The following is an 18,253-nucleotide window of genomic DNA, read 5'->3' as shown; positions in this document are numbered from 1 at the left end:
GTAAATCTAAAGGTGAGAATTTTTCAACCTTAGGAAGGAAACCTACTTTGAAGACCTTCATAGATAATCGCACAGTTCTCTTGGGAATTCTGGACAACTACCACTTAATCTCCTTCTGGCTTCCCTTGAATTCTACCATATACAATTTCTCCCTGAGCATCTGTCTCAGAGCGGGGTGTGTGTGTGTGTGTGTGTGTGTGTGTGTGTGTAATGTGCTGTGCCCCTGCTGTCTTACTTCAGCACTGCTGCCCAAACCAAAACAGGTATGCCAGTGTGATTTCCATGCTCTCTCACCACCTCGGATGCCTTTAAATGGACTGTGCTTCGCTGGCTGGCTGGGAATCTTTCACATTGCTGGTGAGCTTGCCAAGTACCACGGACAGATCACAGCATGCATGGAGATCCTTACCCACAATTCTGATTAAGAAAATAGTAAATCAGATATACAGGAAATTTGGAAAGCAAACATCCAAAAATTACACTAAACTATCATAGAAAAGAGACTAATTTTTCATCCTAGTCCTACTTATGAGATTAGAACCGGTGATCCCTGTTTATTTGCAAAACAAAAAGCCTCAAAAACCAATTTGTTAATTTGACCCTGAACTTGTTTAAGTGCCCCCTGCTTTTCCTACTTGTGTAGCACTCAATCCGGTTGCCTGTTTCTTGCTACATCTTACTGACTTTCCCTAAACAGGAGTTACTGGGTTGTCCAATTAAAAGCTTTCTATTATTGCAAGTTTTTCTCGGCATTTAGCATTTGACCTAAATAGATTTATGGTTTTTTTCTCTGTCTTTGACTTTAAATTCTATGGTGAGGCGGGGCACAGTGGCTCACACCTATAATCCCAGCACTTTGGGAGGCTGAGGCAGACAGATCACCTGACGCTGGGAGTTCGAGACCAGCCTTACCAACATGGTAAAACCCCATCTCTACTAAAAATACAAAATTCGTCGGGCATAGTGGCGGGCGCCTGTAATCCCAGCTTACTCAGGAGGCTGAGGCAGGATAATCGCTTGAACCCAGGAGGCAGAGGTTGCAGTGAGCCGAGATCGTGCCACTGCACTCCAGCCTGGGCAACAGGAGCAAATCTCTGTCTTAAAAAAAACAAAACAAAAAAAGGACTATGATGAAATACTCAACAGGAAGGCAAATGGGGCTGCTTTCCTTTAAAATACCAGATAAAAGATGTATTTTACTGAAACACTAGCTTTTTCATTAGATAAATAAATCTTTATGTAAAGCTAATTCTGAGAAATGTGTTAAAATTTTTCAGCATGGGAACTTGGACAAGAGACTGTTCAACAAAGGAGAACAATGTGTAACTGTCCCATGTACCCACTAACTCCCCCGTTGGGCATGGAGTAAGTCACTTCTAGGTACAGTTGCTCACTTGTTCATTGAAAATGCTTCTTTTTTATTAACTAGGTTTGAGGACATGATTAGGTTGGTATCCACATCTATTGCTGAATAACAAACCACCCTGAAACTTGGTGACTTGAACCAAGCGATTATTTGCTCCCATTCTTTAGTTTGGCAACTTAATCTAGGCTCTGCTCAATGGTACTTCTGCTCTGTGGCGACATGCATTTGCACACAGCACACAGCCAGGCTGACCTCACGCACAGGAGTTTCAGCTGAGATGGTTGTAACAGCTGAGCAAGTGAGACATTTTCCATTGATCACTCTGTCTTCCAAGGGTCTCATCCTCAAGTAGGCTAGTTCAAGCTTGTTCACAAGGTGACAGCGTTCACAAAACGCCTGAGAGTAGAGCCTGCAAAGCCTCTGGAGGCCGAAGCTCAAAGTCACACAGTGCCACTTCTGTTGCATTTATTGGTCAAAGCAAGTCACAATGGCAGCACAGATTCAAACATGTACTGGAATTTGTGGCCATTTTAATCCATCATTAGCTTTTGGTGTTGATCACCCTGAAGAAAATACAAATATAATGTGCTATCTAATTGACCTATAGAAAGTGAATCCAGGCTGGGCGCGGTGGCTCATGCCTTTAATCCCAGCACTTTGGGAGGCCAAGGTGGGCGGATCACGAGGTCAGGAGTTCGAGACCAGCCTGGCCAATATGGTAAAACCCGTCTCTACTAAAAATACAAAAATTAGCTGGGTGTGGTGTCACATGCCTGTAGTCCCAGCTACTCAGGAGGCTGAGGCAGAAGAATCGCTTGAACCTGGGAGGTGGAGGTTGTAGTGAGCCGGGATCGCACCACTGCACCACAGCCTGGGCAACAGAGTGAGACTCCATCTCAAAAAAAAAAAAAAGTGAATCCAATATAAATCTGTCAAATAAGAAATACTGAGGCCAGGGCATGGTGGCTCACACCTGTAATCCTAGCACTTCGGGAGGCAGAGGCAGGTGGATCACCTAAGGTCAGGAGTTCGAGACCAGCCTGACCAACATGGTGAAACCCCATCTCCACTAAAAATATAAACATTAGCTGGGCATGGTAGTGCATGCCTGTAATCCCAGCCACTCAGGAGGATGAGGCAGGACAATCGCTTGAACCCCAGAGGTGGAGGTTGCAGTGAGGTAAGATTATGCTATTGCACTCCAGCCTGGGCAACAAGACTGAAACTCCGTCTTAAAAAAAAAAAAAAAGAAAAGAAAAAAAAGAAATATTATCCTAATTTAAATTTACCTCAGAAGTCTGATACATAAAGCTGCTATATGACTGAGGAAAGAAGAGGGGAGAGATTTTGGGCTTTTGATTTCATCATAAATCCTTTAGAAATATTTTGCTTTTACTTATGTGTACATATTACTTTGGTAAATTTCAATGAAAAAAAAAAAAATCCATGCAGACTCAATTCTAGGCTCTCTCTCCCTCTAGCTCCAGTACTTATACTAGAAGAAAGCTATCCTAGGAAGTCCTCTACCTGGAAGTCTCTGTAATGGGGAAGGTAATGAGAACACAGAAATGAAGGGCCTTCATGTCTCAAAATAGTATCCTACTCCTCTCCAAGAAAGAAAAATGGACAAGGGTTTGAGGCAGAGTCCAAGCTGAGGGTCCTGAGGCCATACAAACTCCTTTCTTTTTTTTTTTTTTTTTTTTTTTTTTTTTTTTTTTTTTTTTTGAGACGGAGTCTCACGCTCTTGCCCAGGCTGGAGTGCAGTGGCGCGATCTCGGCTCACTGCAAGCTCCGCCTCCCGGGTTCCCGCCATTCTCCTGCCTCAGCCTCCTGAGTAGCTGGGACTACAGGCGCCCGCCACCGCGCCCGGCTAATTTTTTGTATTTTTAGTAGAGACGGGGTTTCACTGTGGTCTCGATCTCCTGACCTTGTGATCCGCCCGCCTCGGCCTCCCAAAGTGCTGGGATTACAGGCTTGAGCCACCGCGCCCGGCCAAACTCCTTTCTTTTCCTGGCTCCATGACCAGGGAGAGAGGTGGGGAGGACATGTGGCTGGAAGTAATTTCAGAACCCCTTTTAGCAGTGGCCATGTGCCAGCATTTCTGCATCTCTATCCCTCCCCTCCCCACACCCACCAGTCCTGCCAGAGCACACTGGACCCATACTGAGGCAGAAGGGGAGGCAGGGAGCAAGGAGAACCATAGAGGAGGTCCCTTTGTTCCTAAATCCATCTTTGACTCCATGTTTTACTAGAATCTTATATTGGGGTATCTAGAGATGTGATAGTGTTGTAACCCAAAAAGAAACTCCTTGAACTGTCCCCACCAGTTAGTGTAAAAACTATCAAGATGAAAAAACCATTGGGCAAAAGGTGTAAAGTTAATTTTTTTTTTTAAGATGGAGTCTTACTCTATTGCCCAGGCTAGCATGCAGTGGCGCAATCTCAGCTCACTGCAACCTCCACCTCATTCAAGCAATTTTTCTGCCTCAGCCTCCCGAGTAACTGGGACTACAGGCATGTACCACCATGCCCGGCTAATTTTTGTATTTTTAGTAGAGACAGGGTTTCAGTATGTTGGCCAGGCTTGTCTCTAACTTCTGACCTCAAGTGATCTGCCCGCCTGGGACTCCCAGAGTGCTAGGATTACAGGCATAAGCCACCATACCTGGCCCAAAGGTGATTTTTAAATGCTTTATGAATTAATTTCATCAGATGTTTACAAGGTTATTAAGTTTGAAGAGGCCACTTACTCTAATGAAAGTGATCAAGTATTCTGGCAGGACTTGAAATCTGGGGATCTGCATAGGTCTCAGGGAATATCTTGAGGTTTTCCAGGTTCTGCTACAAGGCACGTTTCCCACATATGTATGAGTGTCAGAGGTGTGTGAACCAGAGCAACTCCATCTTAAATAGGAGCTGGGTAAAATGAGCCTGCAACCTACAGTGCTGCATTCCCAGATGGTTAAGACATTCTAAGTCACAGGATGAGACAGGAGGTCAGCACAAACTACAGGTCATAAAGACCTTGCTGATAAAACAGCTTGCAGTAAAGGAGCCAGCCAAAATCAACCAAAACCAAAATGGTGACGAGAGTAACCTCTGGTCATCCTCACTGCTACACTCCCACCAGTGCCATGACAGTTTACAAATGCCACAACAACATCAGGAAGTTACCCTATATGGTCCAAAAAGGGGAGGGATAAATAATCCACCCCTTGTTTAGCATAGAAATAAGCATAATAATGGGGAACCAGCAGCTCTCGGGGCTGCTCTATGGAGTAGCCATTCTTTTATTCCTTTACTTTTTTTTTTTTTTTTTGAGATGGAGTCTTGCTTCGTCACCCAGGCTGGAGTGCAGTGGCACGATCTCAGCTCACTGCAACCTCCACCTCCTGAGTTCATGCAATTCTCCTGCCTCAACCTCCTGAGTAGCTGGGATTACAGGCATGCACCACCATGCCAGGCTAATTTTTGTATTTTTAGTAGAGACGGGATTTCACCATGTTGGCCAGGCTGGTCTCGAACTCCTGACCTCAAGTGATCCACCCATCTCAGCCTCCCAAAGTGCTGGGATTACAGGCGTGAGCCACCGTGCCCAGCTCCTTTACTTTCTTAATAAATTTGCTTTCACTTTGCATTGTGGACTCGCCCTGAATTATTTCTTGTGTGAGATCCAAGAACCCTCTCTTGGGGCCTGGATTGGGACCCCCTTTCCTGAAACATATTTCTGGTGACCACAGAAGAGACTCTAGTGCAGAAACCCTGACCCAACAGCTACCTTTGGGTGAGTGCTGGGGTCCGGTAACATCTTTCTGGTGACCAGGGAAGCGACTATACCGCAGAAACTCCCGACCCAAAGGCTAACATTGGGTAAGTGGTGGGGTCTGGTAACATCTATCTTGCAAACCACAAAAGGGACAATACTGAGGAGACCCCCCTCACCCACAGGAAATAGACTCCAGCAGTGACTGGACAACTTTGGTAAGTGGTGGGGTAAAGAATCAGATTGGGTTAGAGACCCAACTTAGGGGAGTTAGAGTCTCCTCTAAGACAGAGTAGGTCAGAGGCCCCTCTTAATAAAAGGCAAGGATGCTTGACTAACCTCGGGTTAGAGGCCTGACTTAGAAGGGTTAGAGTCCCTTCTAAGATTTAGGGGGTTAGAGGCCCCTCTCAGTAAAGTCTCCCACTCAGCTAAAAAGAGGTTTGGCACTGCAGACTATGCTCTTTGTATTAATCTGCCTTGCACTCTTTGCTGATGGCTGTGGGTGACAGGATTAGGCATGTACAGGATCGTGGGACATGGGGAGCTTTTTCCTCCCTAAGAGGGGAAACTTGAGAACTGATGGGACTGTCGGAAAAGATACCTTCATGACAGCAGCCGCAGCCACTGAACTTTTCAGTGTTGCTGCAATGGGTGGCTCTTTCTCTGGCCTCCCTGAGCATTTTGCCTTCCCCGCCCCATCATAGGCAATGCTTTTTTCTCTCTCCTTTCCCTTTTTTTTTTTCTATCTTTTCTGCTACTCAGGGCAACCATATTGCCCAGAGTCCATGTGCTGAAACTCTAAATTGGAGGCTGGATTAAAGATGACAGGGTTGCCAGCCTCGGTGGCTCACACCTGTAATCCCAGCACTTTGGGAGGCGAAGGCGGGCGGATCACGAGGTCAGGCGTTCAAGACCAGCCTGATCAACATGGTAAAATTCCGTCTCTACTGAAAATACAAAAATTAGCTAGGCGTGGTGGCGTGCAACTGTAATCCCAGCTACTCAAGAGGCTGAGGCAGGAGAATCGCTTGATCCCAGCAGGCAGAGGTTGCAGTGAGCTGAGATCGCGCCACTGCACTCCAGCCTGGGTGACAGAGCAAGACTCTATCTCAAAAAAAAAAAAAAAAAAAGAAAGAAAGAAAAGAAAAGAAAAAGAAAAAAGATGATAGGGTCCATCTGGGGGCAAATTTAAGCCTTGCCAGTTTGATATTGGGTGCTAAGCAGAGTAGCTAAGGTCTATGTTTTATCACACATACTTTGCTCTAGCCAGAACAAAAAAATATTTTTCCTTTATGATGCTGCTTGGCCTCCAGGGTGATGGTGCCACAAGCTGCACCACTAGGGCCACTCATGGAAAGGGAACCCAGAAGCCTGGCATCCCGGGAGAAGGTTAAGAATTTCTTACCAGTGAGATTTCTGGCTTCTCTCTGCGCAAACAGTTGAGTGAATGGTAAAATAATAATAATAATAATAATTGCAAAAAGAAAAAAAAAGTCTTATCTGAAATTCCTTCTATGGAATAGGGTTCCATCAAAGCCAATTTAAAAAGAGCTTATGTGAAAAATAATTATTCTTGCTGCACTTTATACATATAATCAGGCCAAGTATAATAAAGCAAATCAGTCTTACGATTTCTCTTTAGTAAAAATAGGAAATTGGAGAAAAATATTATGTTTCAAGAACTATGGTACACTTGTTATTAAATTCTAGTCTTATTAGTTATTTTTAAGTTTGTTTCTGCAATTTAGGCTAACGTTGCTCATTCCTGTGAACCAAGCAGTAATCTCTGACTGCTGTTCAGAAGAAACAAGAAGATGGGTAATGTAAAATCTGGATCAGTATTCTTATTCTGGGCACATTATAATCAACTAACAACCCCATATCAGCTTAGTTCCAACAGTTGCCCAGTTCATGAAAAGCCTTCTAATTTAGTTTACTTGGAATAACTTTACTTATTTTGCTTTACTCTTGTGGAATATATTGCTGTTGTACTCTTTGTGTAGGAATACAGGACAAGTTTACTAAATGTTTTCTTAAACACTAATCTTCCAGATATCACCTTTTGTCAAAACTCAAGAGTTATGAATGGACCTTACCATACTGATGCTTTCTGACTGAGCTCCTCTCTACCCTAATTAGCCAGAGACCCTCATAGTTAGGCAGAAATATCTTTGCCCCGTATTCAGCCTGAAGAAGTTACAGAAGATAGAACTTAATCCCTCTGCAACCTTTAGGATTAAGGGTTCTCCTATAAAAGGGAGGAGGAAATGTCAGAGGCGCGTGAACCAAAGCAACTCCATCTTAAATAGGAGCTGGGTAAAATGAGGCCAAAACCTACCGTGCTGCATTCCCAGATGGTTAAGGCATTCTATGACACAGGATGAGACAGGAAGGTCAGCACAAACTACAGGTCATAAATACCTTGCTGATAAAATAGGTCGCAGTAAAGGAGCCGGCTAAAACCCACCAAAACCAAACTGGCGACAAGAGTGACCTCTGGTCGTCCTCACTGCTACACTCCAGCCAGCGCCATGACAGTTTACAAACGTCAGTAAGTTACCTTATAAGGTCTAAAAAGGGGAGGCATGAATAATTCACGCCTTGTTTAGCATGTCATCAAGAAATAACCACAAAAATAGGCGACCAACAGCTCTCAGGGCTGCTCTGTCTATGGAGTACCCATTTTTTTATTCCTCTTTTTTTTTTTTTTTTTTTGAGTCAGCTCACTGCAAGCTCTGCCTCCCGGGTCCACGCCATTCTCCTGCCTCAGCCTCCCCAGTAGCTGGGACTACAGGCGCCCGCCACCACGCCCGCCTAATTTTTTTTGTATTTTTAGTAAAGACGGGGTTTCACCGTGTTAGCCAGGATGGTCTCGATCTCCCTACCTCGGGATCCGCCCGCCTCGGCCTGCCAAAGTGCTGGGATTACAGACGTGAGCCACCACGCCTGGCCATTATTCCTCTATTCTCTTACTAAACTTGGTTTTTACTGTGGACTTGCCCTGAATTCTTTTTTGCGCGAGATCCAAGAACCCTTGGGTTCATGTTGGCCAGGGCAGCCTGGCCAACATGGAGAAAGCCCCTCTCTACAAAAAAAAAAAAAAAATACAAAAATTATTAGCCGGGCGTGGTGATGCATGCTTGTAGTCCCAGCTACTCAGGAGGCTGAGGCAGAAGAATCGCTTGAACCCAGGAGGCGGAGAGTGCAGTGAGCCAAGATTGTGCCAATGCACTCCAGCCTGGGCAACAAGAGGGAAACTCTGTCTCAAAAAAAAAAAGAGAGAAAATTCCTATGCCTATTATTGCTATCAGTGCTATTACTGCTGTGGCTGGTCAAGGAGAAATGAAACAGGGCAGGACAGCACAAAAAGCAGCTTACATTTTTAAAAGATTTAAAATTAAGCAAAATACAACACAAGTGTCCAGTGGACACCAAGCAAGCAAATAGAAAGCCATTTGGGGGACATTTGTTGCTCTCACGGCCTCCTGCTTTCTAGAGTCGGTTATTGGTTCTGGGACACCAAGAGACACTGGCCAACTATAAGTGTCTTCAACTCAAGTGATACTCTAATAAGTGAATCAGATGAGACAAATAGCAAGGCTGTAATACAGCAGGCTCACAGGCCCAAGAATGAAGAACTTTTTCAAACAAATCCAAAACTTTGTGACATATTCTTTTGAGATGGGGTCTTGCTTTGTCGCCCAGGGTGGAGTGCAGTGGCGTGATCTCAACTCACTGCAACGTCTGCCTCCCACGTTCAAGCAGTTCTCTCGCCTCAGCCTCCCAGGTAGCTGGGACTACAGGCGTGCATCACCATGCCCAGCTAATTTTTGTATTTTTTGGTAAAGACGCGCTTTTGCCATGTTGGCCAGGCTGGTCACAAACTCCTGAGCTCAAGTAATCCGCCCACCTCGGTTACGGCTGTAAAGAACTGCACACACAATGAATACAGTGGCTTATCTAAAAATGCCGGCTTATGCTATCTCAGATCTCTCTGTACAAGTAGAATCAGGGCCGGGCATGGTGGCTCACACCTGTAATCACTGCACTTTGGCAGGCTAAGGAGGGCAGATTGCTTGAGCCCAGGAGTTTGAGACCAGCCTGGGCAACATAAGTGAGATCTTGTCTGTAGAAATAATAAAGAAAATTAGCCGGCATGGTGGCATATGCCTATAGTCCCAGCTTCTCGGGAAGTGGAGGTGGGAGGATCACTTAAGCCGGGGGCTGTCAAGGCTGCCGTGAGCTGAGATCATGCCACTGAACTCCAGACTGAGCAACAGAGTGAGATGCTCTCAAATAAAAAAATAATAATAAAGCAGAATCAGGGTATGACTGTTTTATACATTTACTTTTATGTCAAAAGGATGAAATTAATCTGCCAAGTGTTGGTAGATTATGGTCTTTAGTAAATTTATTTATTTTTTGAGGAGCCTCGCACTGTCACCCAGGCTGGAGGGCAGTGGTGCAATCTCTGCTCACTGCAACCTCCACCTCCCAGGTTCAAGCAATTATCCTGCCTCAGTCTCCTGAGTAGCTGGGACTACAGGCGCTCACCACAACACCTGGCTAATTTTTGCATTTTTAGTAGAGATGGGGTTTCACCATGTTGACCAGGCTGGTCTCCAACTCCTGACCTCAGGTGATCCACCTGCCTTGGCCTCCCAAAGTGCTGGGATTACAGACCTGAGTCACTGTGCCCAGCCAGTCTTTAGTAAATTTAAACTGGTGGTTAGATGTCATAATAAAGGGAAGCCAGTAAGATGTTACTCATTATTGTTTGTTGTTTTAATAAACACTGAATTAAACATTCCAAATACACCTTCTGTGTAAAAAGAAACTTTTAACATAATGCCTCTAAAACTTAGGTACTATTGGAAAATATGAAAATGTGTGTTTGTTTTGAGACGGAGTCTTGCTCTATTGCCAGGCTGGAGTGCAGTGGCACAATCTCTGCTCACTACAACCTTGGCCTCCTGGGTTCGAGCTATTCTCCTGCCTCAGCCTCCCAAGTAGCTGGGACTACAGGTGCATGCCACCACGCCCAGCTAATTTTTGCATTTTTAGTAGAGACGGGGTTTCGCCATGTTGGCCAGAATGGTCTCAATCTCTTGACCTCGTGATCCACCCGCCTGAGCCTCCCAAAGTGTTGGGATTACAGGCGTGAGCCACCACACCCGGCTAAGTAGTTCTATCTTAAGAACACAAGGATAGGCTGGGTGCGGTGATGCATGCCTGTAATCCCAGCACTTTGGGAAAGGAAACAAAGGAAGGAAAGGAAGAAAAGGAGGAGGGAAGAAATTCGACTTTAGGCCGTGGCTCACACCTGTAATCCCAGCACTTTGGGAGGCCGAGGGGGGAGCGGATCACCTGAGGTCGGGAATTCAAGACCATCCTGACCAACATGGTGAAACCCCATCTCTACTAAAAATACAAAAATTAGCTGGGCATGGTGCAGGCACCTGTAATCCTAACTACTTGGGAGGTTGAGGCAGGAGAATCACTTGAACCTGGGAGGTGGAGGTTGCAGTGAGCCTAGATCGCACCACTGCCCTCCAGCCTTGGCGACAGAGCAAAGACTCTGTGTCAGGAAAAGAAAAAAAAAAGAAATTCAACTTTATAAGATATTAAGGGACATCATGCTGATTTTGGAAATGTTAAGAAGTAGAAAACAGAATATTTAAGAGACCATAACAAATTATGATATTTATGGATATTCCTTTAGACTTACACTAACTTACTAGATTTCAAAGATATAGGGGTCCGATTTTTTTTTTTTTTTTTTTCCTTGAGAAGGAGTATCACTCTGTTGTCCAGGCTGGAGTGTACTGGAGCAATTCCAGCTCATTGCAACCTCCACTTCCTGGGTTCAAGCAATTCTCCTGCCTCAGCCTCCTGAGTAGCTGGGATTACAGGCGTGTGCCATCACACCTGGCTAATTTTGGTATTTTTAGTAGAGATGGGGTTTCACTGTGTTGGCTAGGCTGGTCTTGAACTCCCAACATTAAGTGATCTGCCCACGTCAGCCTCCCAAAGTGCTAGGATTACAGCGTGCGCAACCACGCCCAGTCAGATCTGATTTTGTAATAACCTGTAACATTTAGGATTTAGTAATACAATAGTAGATAACTTACATCTACAAAATGAACGTGGATCAGCATGAAGTTGTGAGAGGTGTGGTATTAATAATAATAAGCGCATTAGGTTGCAAATGCTGATTCCATGTTGAGAAATCATGCATTTCAATCCGCATATACAAGTAAGTAACAAGTTAACAGTAAGCAGCTAACAGTGGTTAATTCTGGAGAAGAAACAAATCAAAGAGAGTTAGTAGGAAGAGAGCTAATCAAGATGAATTCGAGAATGTAATTGTGTGAGTTGTGACCTAAACATTATCTAATTAGAGCACATAAAGGAAGACATGAAAATTGTGGTATTTCAAAGTTAATAAAAGTTAGGATACTGTTCTCTAAGATTGCCTCTTCTGGTAGAATCTTCAGTACTGGTAAATTTCCATTTGCAGTTTATCCCTTAAGATCTTCCATCAAGTTTTCATAAATTTTAAATCTTATAGTACTGTTATGACTTATACAGACGTTTGATGTAGCTGAGTTTGAACGTCTTTGGTCACAAATTGGAACCCTTCAGTGTATTAACAGACTGTATAAAGTCTCATTCAAGGAGCTGAGATGAGCACCCCAGCCCCCAACAGCTGAATGGGGTAAAGTGAATGACTGTCATAGGTCACAACACATTAATCAAATTAAAAATTAAGTCTACACCAACACTGGTGTAGAAATTAGCAATGATGGGCCGAGCACGGTGGCTCAAGCCTGTAATCCCAGCACTTTGGGAGGCCGAGGCGGGTGGATCACGAGGTCAGGAGATTGAGACTATCCTGGCTAACATGGGTGAAACCCCGTCTCTACTAAAAATACAAAAAACTAGCCGGGCGTGGTGGCGGGCGCCTGTAGTCTCAGCTACTTGGGAAGCTGAGGCGGGAGAATGGCGTGAACCCGGGAGGCGGAGCTTGCAGTGAGCCGAGATCACGCCACTGCACTCCAGCCTGGGAGACACAGCGAGACTCCGTCTCAAAAAAAAAAAAAAAAAAAAAAAAAGAAATTAGCAATGATATAAAAGAAATGAGAAGGGAAAGTTCTTCTTGACTGGAGAAATTTATCAGCTAATATATAAGGTATGGTAGTAATAACTGATTCAAGCAAGAATCAATAGATGTTAAAATCAGTGGGTTTGTTGAGGAAGGAGACTCAATGTATCCTCCCACAGAATTATGAGAAGAAACCTTACAGTAGAGAAATCTGGCAGACAACCCCTTAACCACCTAACACAACAAATATTGGAATAAGCTGACATCATGTGCCTTCTGATGTAATATAACAGAGTTAAGTATCCTTGCCAAAATGCATAACCTGAACTGAAGCTGGAAGAAACAGAAAAAAACAAATTAAGGGACATTCTTTAAACATCTGGTGCACACCCTTTAAAGTGTCATTGTAAAAGACAAAGGCTAAGGAATTGTTCCAAGTTAAAGGAAACTGAAGAAATGTAACAACTGCAATGGATAATAAATGGAGGGGATTAGGTATCAAGATATTTATGTTTGAAAAGACATTTGTTGAGCATCCCAAATCCAGAAATCTGAAACTTTCTGAGCACTAACATGATGCTCAAAGGAAATGCTCATTGAACCATTTCAGATTTTTGATTTTCAGATTCGGGATGCTCAACTGGTAAGTATAATGCAAATACTCAAAAATCCAAAATCCGAAACACTGTAGTCCCAAGCTTTTTGGTTAAGGGATACTCAATCTGTAGAGACTGTATATTAGAACATTACATTAATTTTGCTGGGTGCAGTCACTCACGCCTGTAATCTCAGCACTTCAGAAGGCCAAGGTGAGCAGATCACTTGAGGCCGTGAGTTCCAGAGTCTGGCCAACATAGTGAAACCCCGTCTCTACTAAAAACACAAAAATTAGCCAGGAGTGGTGGCATGCGCCTGTAATCCCAGCTACTCAGAAAGCTGAGGCACGAGAATGGCTTGAAACCGAACCTGGGAGGTGCAGGTTGCAGTGAGCTAAGATTGAGCTAGACAACTGTCTCAAAAAAAATTTTTTTAAATAATCTTCAATGTCCCAAATGTATTATATTGATTGTAGAAGAAAATGCCCTTATCCTTAGGAGATACAAATGACATATTTAGAAAGGGTATATCTGCAACTGAATTTCTAGTGGTTTAGCAAATAACATAAATATATAGAAAGCAAATGTGAGTGGTGAATCCAACTGGAGTACGTTTTCTTTCTTTTTTTTTTTTTTTTTGAGACAGAGTCTCACTCTGTCACCCAGGCTGGAGTGCAACGGCACGGTCTCAGCTCACTGCAACCTCCACCTCTGGGTTCAAGCGATTCTCCTGCCTCCGCCTCCCGAGTAGCTGGCATTACAGGTGTGTGCCACCATGCCTGGCTAATTTCTGTATTTTTAGTAGAGATGGGGGATTCACCATGTCGGCCATGCTGGTCTTGAACTCCTGAGCTCAAGTGATGTGCCCGCCTTGGCCTCCCAAAGTGCTGGGATTACAGGCGTGAGCCACCACGCCCATCCTAGTATACCATTCTTTCAATGTCTCTATGAGCTTGAACCTTTCTCAAAATAAAGTTGAAAAAAATATCTTTTTCGGCCAGTTGTTTCAATGTCTCTGGAAGCCTGAACTTTCTCAAAACAAAGTTGAAAAAAGTATCTTTTTTGGCCGGGTGCGGTGGCTCACCCCTGTAATCCCAGCACTTTGGGAGGCCAAAGTGGGAGGACTACTTCAGGTCAGAAGTTCGAGACCAGCCTGGCCAACAGGCGAAACCCCATCTCTACTAAAAATACAAAACTTAGCCAGGTGTGGTGGCGCATGCCTGTAGTCCCAGCTACTTGGGAAGCTGAGGCAAGAAAATTGCAGTGAGCCGAGGTTGCAGTGAAACAAGATCGCACCACTGCATTCCAGCCTGGATGACAAAGCGAGACCCTGTCTCAAAAAACAACAATAATCTTTTTCAAAGCTTGCTATTTCTTGATACTTGGGATGACTCTCCTTACTTTTTTTTTTTTTGAGATGGAGTTTCGCTCTTGTTGCCCAAGTTGAAGTGCAATGGTGTGATCTCGGCTCACTGCAACCTCCGCCTCCCAGGTTCAAGCAATTCTCCTGCCTAAGCCTCCCAAGTAGCTGGGACTACAGGCATGTGCCACCATGCCCGACTAATTTTGTATTTTTTCAGTAGAGATGGCATTTCTCCATGTTGGCCAGGCTGGTCTCAAACTCCCAACCTCACATGATCCACCCGCCTCAGTCTCCCAAAGTGCTGGGATTACAGGCGTGAGCCACCACGCCTGGCAATTCTCCTTACTTTGTTAGGCATCCACAAAGAAAACAGTCTGTTTACAAAGAGATTTCTACGTTATCAGAATTTTAAAATCACAGTAAAACTACCATTGTGTATTAGTTAATATCAATATACACATACTATTCTTGGCCTAGGCAATTAACTCTTTGTCCCAATAAGGGCCAGTATGTGAAAATAAAAGCATTGTGGCTCTCATGGAAATGTTAACAGATCGACACAAAGGCTTACATACTACTTACATACCAGTAAAATGCTCACTACTTCGCAAACCATGCAAAAAAGATGAGCTATACAACTTAACCAGAAACTGAGAACGCAACTTTTCTTTAATAGTTGGTTATCTAGCGAAAGAAGTCTTAATGCTAGTACTATATGCCAAGCAAATGCCACTCTATAGATAGATGTGCTACACATCCACTTTATAGATGAGGAAACAGGCTTACTAAAGTTAAAATGATCTGCCTGATTATGGAAGAGAAGCCCCTTGTAAACCTGGCTCCCACTGCAGGGCCCACAAAGCTCTTGATACAGTGAACTTCAAATCCTTTGAAAAGAGCCACTTTCGGCTGGGCGCGGGGGTGGCTCACACCTGTAATCCCAGCACTTTGGGAGGCCAAGGCAGGCAGAACACGAGGTCAGGAGATGGAGACCATCCTGACCAACATGGTGAAACCCCATCTCTACTAAAAATACAAAAATTGGCTGGGCATGGTGGTGGGTGCCTGTAATTCCAGCTACTCCAGGAGGCTGAGGCTGGATAATTGTTTGAACTAGGGAGTCGGAGGTTGCAGTGAGCAGAGATCGCACCACTGTACTCCAGCCTGGGCGACAGAGCGAGACTCCGTCGCAAAAAGAAGAAAAATAAGAAAAGCCACCACTTTCTTCACACTGACCTCCCTGAGTAGCAAATGTTAGCATATGGGTCTTAGAACTTTCATCAATCTGCCTTTATGAAGCTGAGGATGAGTTTCCATAGGCTGCTCACCCTACTATACTGTTAACTCTTCCTACATTCAATCCAAGTGAGACCCTTGGGAAGAAAAAGGGATGGAGCAACAAGGCAAGTGTGAATGTGTAATATATGTAAAAACCCTTACCAGGGATAGTTGTGGGAAAGCAACAGCAAAAGACTGGAGAAAGACCTTCTACCAATTACTTCATTCATTAAACACACCAAATCAGATTATCAAAGGATTTATATATTCAAGATAAACTCCCCATATATCCCAGATGAGCTAGAAAATTCCATGCTACTCATCATCGACTCTACCATAATAAAATCAATGCTTAGAAAATTCATTTTGTGGTCGGGCATAATGGCTCACACCTGGAATCCCAGCACTTTAGGAGGTCGAAGCGGGTGGATTGCTTGAGTCCAGGAGTTCAAGACCAGCCTGGGGAACAAGGCAAAAACCCTGTCAATAAAAAGAAAGAAAGAAAAAAAACAAACTAGCTGGGTGCGTGGCATGCACCTGTAGTTCCAGCTACTCCAAGAGGCTGAGGTGGGAGGATTGCTTGAGTCCAGAAGGTTGAGGCAGCAGCAATGAGCCATGATGGTGCCACTGCACTACAGCCTCGGCAACAGAGCAAGACCGTGTCTCAAGGGAAAAAAAAAAAAATCATTTTGCTTTGTTGCTGATAAGGAGTTTTGCGGGAAGTGGAAAGAGGGTGAATAACTCACCAATCCAAATATGAAATATCCTTCCTTCTCCAGACTCAGAATCTTCCAGATCTGATGCTGCGTCAAAACAAAATGTGGCGGGGCATGATGGCTCATGCCTATAATACGCTTTTGAGAGGAGGATGCAGGTGGTGTGGTGGGGTAGGTCTGTAGTGCCAGCTACTCAGGCTGAGGCAAGAGGACCGCTTGAGCCCAGAAGTTGAAGGCTGCAGGGACTGTGATCATGCCACCACACTCCAGCCTGGGAGAGAGTAAGACCTTTTCTCAAAACAAAAAAACAACAGGCCGGGCATGGTGGCTCACGCCTGTAATCCCAGCACTTTGGGAGGCCAAAGTGGGAGGAATACTTCAGCTCAGGAGTTCGAGACCAGCCTGGGCAACATGGTGAAACCCCGTCTCTACTAAAATACAAAAATAAGCTGGGCATTGCGGCGGACGCCTGTAATCCCAGCTACTCAGGAGACTGAGGTAGGAGAATCTCTTGAACCTGTCTTGCAGGAGGCCAAGGTTACAGTGAAAGGAGATCATGCCATGGCACTCCAGCCTGGGCAACAAAGCAAGACTCCGTCTGGGAGGGGGGAACACAGGCTGGGCACAGTGGCTCATCTGTAACCCGAGCATTTAGGGAGACTGAGGTGGGAGGATCATCTGAGCCCACCCTGGGCAACACAGTGAGAACTCCATCTCATTTTATAAAAAACAAAGTAACAGCAACCGGGTGCTGTAATCCCAGCACTTTGGGAGGCTGAGGCGGGTGGATCATGAGGTCAGGAGATTGATACCATCCTGGCCAACATGGTGAAACCCCGTCTCTACTAAAAATACAAAAATTAGCCAGTGTGGCGGCACACGCCTATAGTCCCACCTACCTGGGAGGCTGAGGCAGGATAATCGCTTGAATCTGAGAGACGGAGGTTGCAGTGGGCCAACATTGCACCACCGCACTCCAGCCTGGCAACAGAGCAAGACTCCATCTCAAAAAAATTAAAAAATAACAAAATGCCATCATATTGCTTCAAAGCCCCACGTGGCCAGAGAGGTCTCTCAACTCTTCCCTAAATTGCACAAAAGTATATGCCTTGCTCAACATACAGTTCAACTGTTTTAAGTTTCTTTCTGTTAAGAGGAAGCAGAGGCTTACTACGAGATGTATCACTTTCTCTTGGGTTTCTTCTCAGAGCTTCGTTAAACACAATAAAAGCTTAAAATCATGCCCTGGCACCAATGAACACTGTACTGTGTAACTCAATTTATCTTCCTGTCCAAACATCTGGTGGTGGGACGCAGCAGCTCACACCTATAATCTCAACACTTTGGGAGGCCAAATCGGGAGGATTACTTGAGGCCAGGACTTTGACACCAGCCTGGGCAATATAGCGAGACCTCATGTCTATTTAAAAAAAAAACATCTGGCCAGGCACAGTGGCTCACGCCTGTAATCCCAGCACTTTAGGAGGCTGAGGCGGATGGATCACGAGGTCAGGAGTTCAAGACCAGCCTGGCCAACTAAAACTACAAAAATTGGCCAGGCGCAGTAGCAGGCACCTGTGATTCCAGCTACTTGGGAGGCTGGGGAAGAAGAGTCACTTGAACCCAGGTAGCAGAGGTTGCAGTAAGCCAAGATCATGCCACTGCACTCTAGCCTGGGTGACAGAGACTGTTTCAAAATTCACTAACTCCAGGCCTGCTACTCAATCAAAATTCACTAATTCCAGGCCTGCTACTGAAAAGGGATATGCATATTAAAACTATTAAGGGGACTTGTGGTTGGGAAGTAATTACTATTTAAAATCTTGTGTGAATTGTTCAATTTCTCCCCCACCTCCCACCAAGCAGTGTATGCTTTGGGTTACTACCCATACTGGATTGTTACCTCAAACATGCTGTGACTTTTCTACCTACAACTGGTCACCTGTGATAAATACATACTTTTTTAAGACGGAGTCTCACACTGTCGCCTGGGCTGGAGTGCAACAGCGCGATGTCGCCTCACTGCAACCTCCACCTCCTGGCTTTAAGCAATTCTCTTGCCTCAG

At 44.7% G+C, this 18,253-nt stretch overlaps 1 protein-coding gene across 4 annotated transcripts in view; it reads left to right on the top strand.

The window, feature by feature from the left end:
- Positions 1 to 18,253, top strand: part of SPINK2 (serine peptidase inhibitor Kazal type 2) — a 467,655-nt gene that overhangs the window by 332,528 nt on the left and 116,874 nt on the right. The gene's annotated exons all lie outside the window — the stretch shown is intronic.

This window comes from Macaca thibetana, chromosome 5, assembly GCF_024542745.1.
Source record: "Macaca thibetana thibetana isolate TM-01 chromosome 5, ASM2454274v1, whole genome shotgun sequence".
NCBI classification, from domain to species: Eukaryota; Metazoa; Chordata; class Mammalia; order Primates; family Cercopithecidae; genus Macaca; species Macaca thibetana.
Note: the sequence above shows the minus strand (reverse complement) of the source record. Positions and strands in the feature narration are given on the sequence as shown.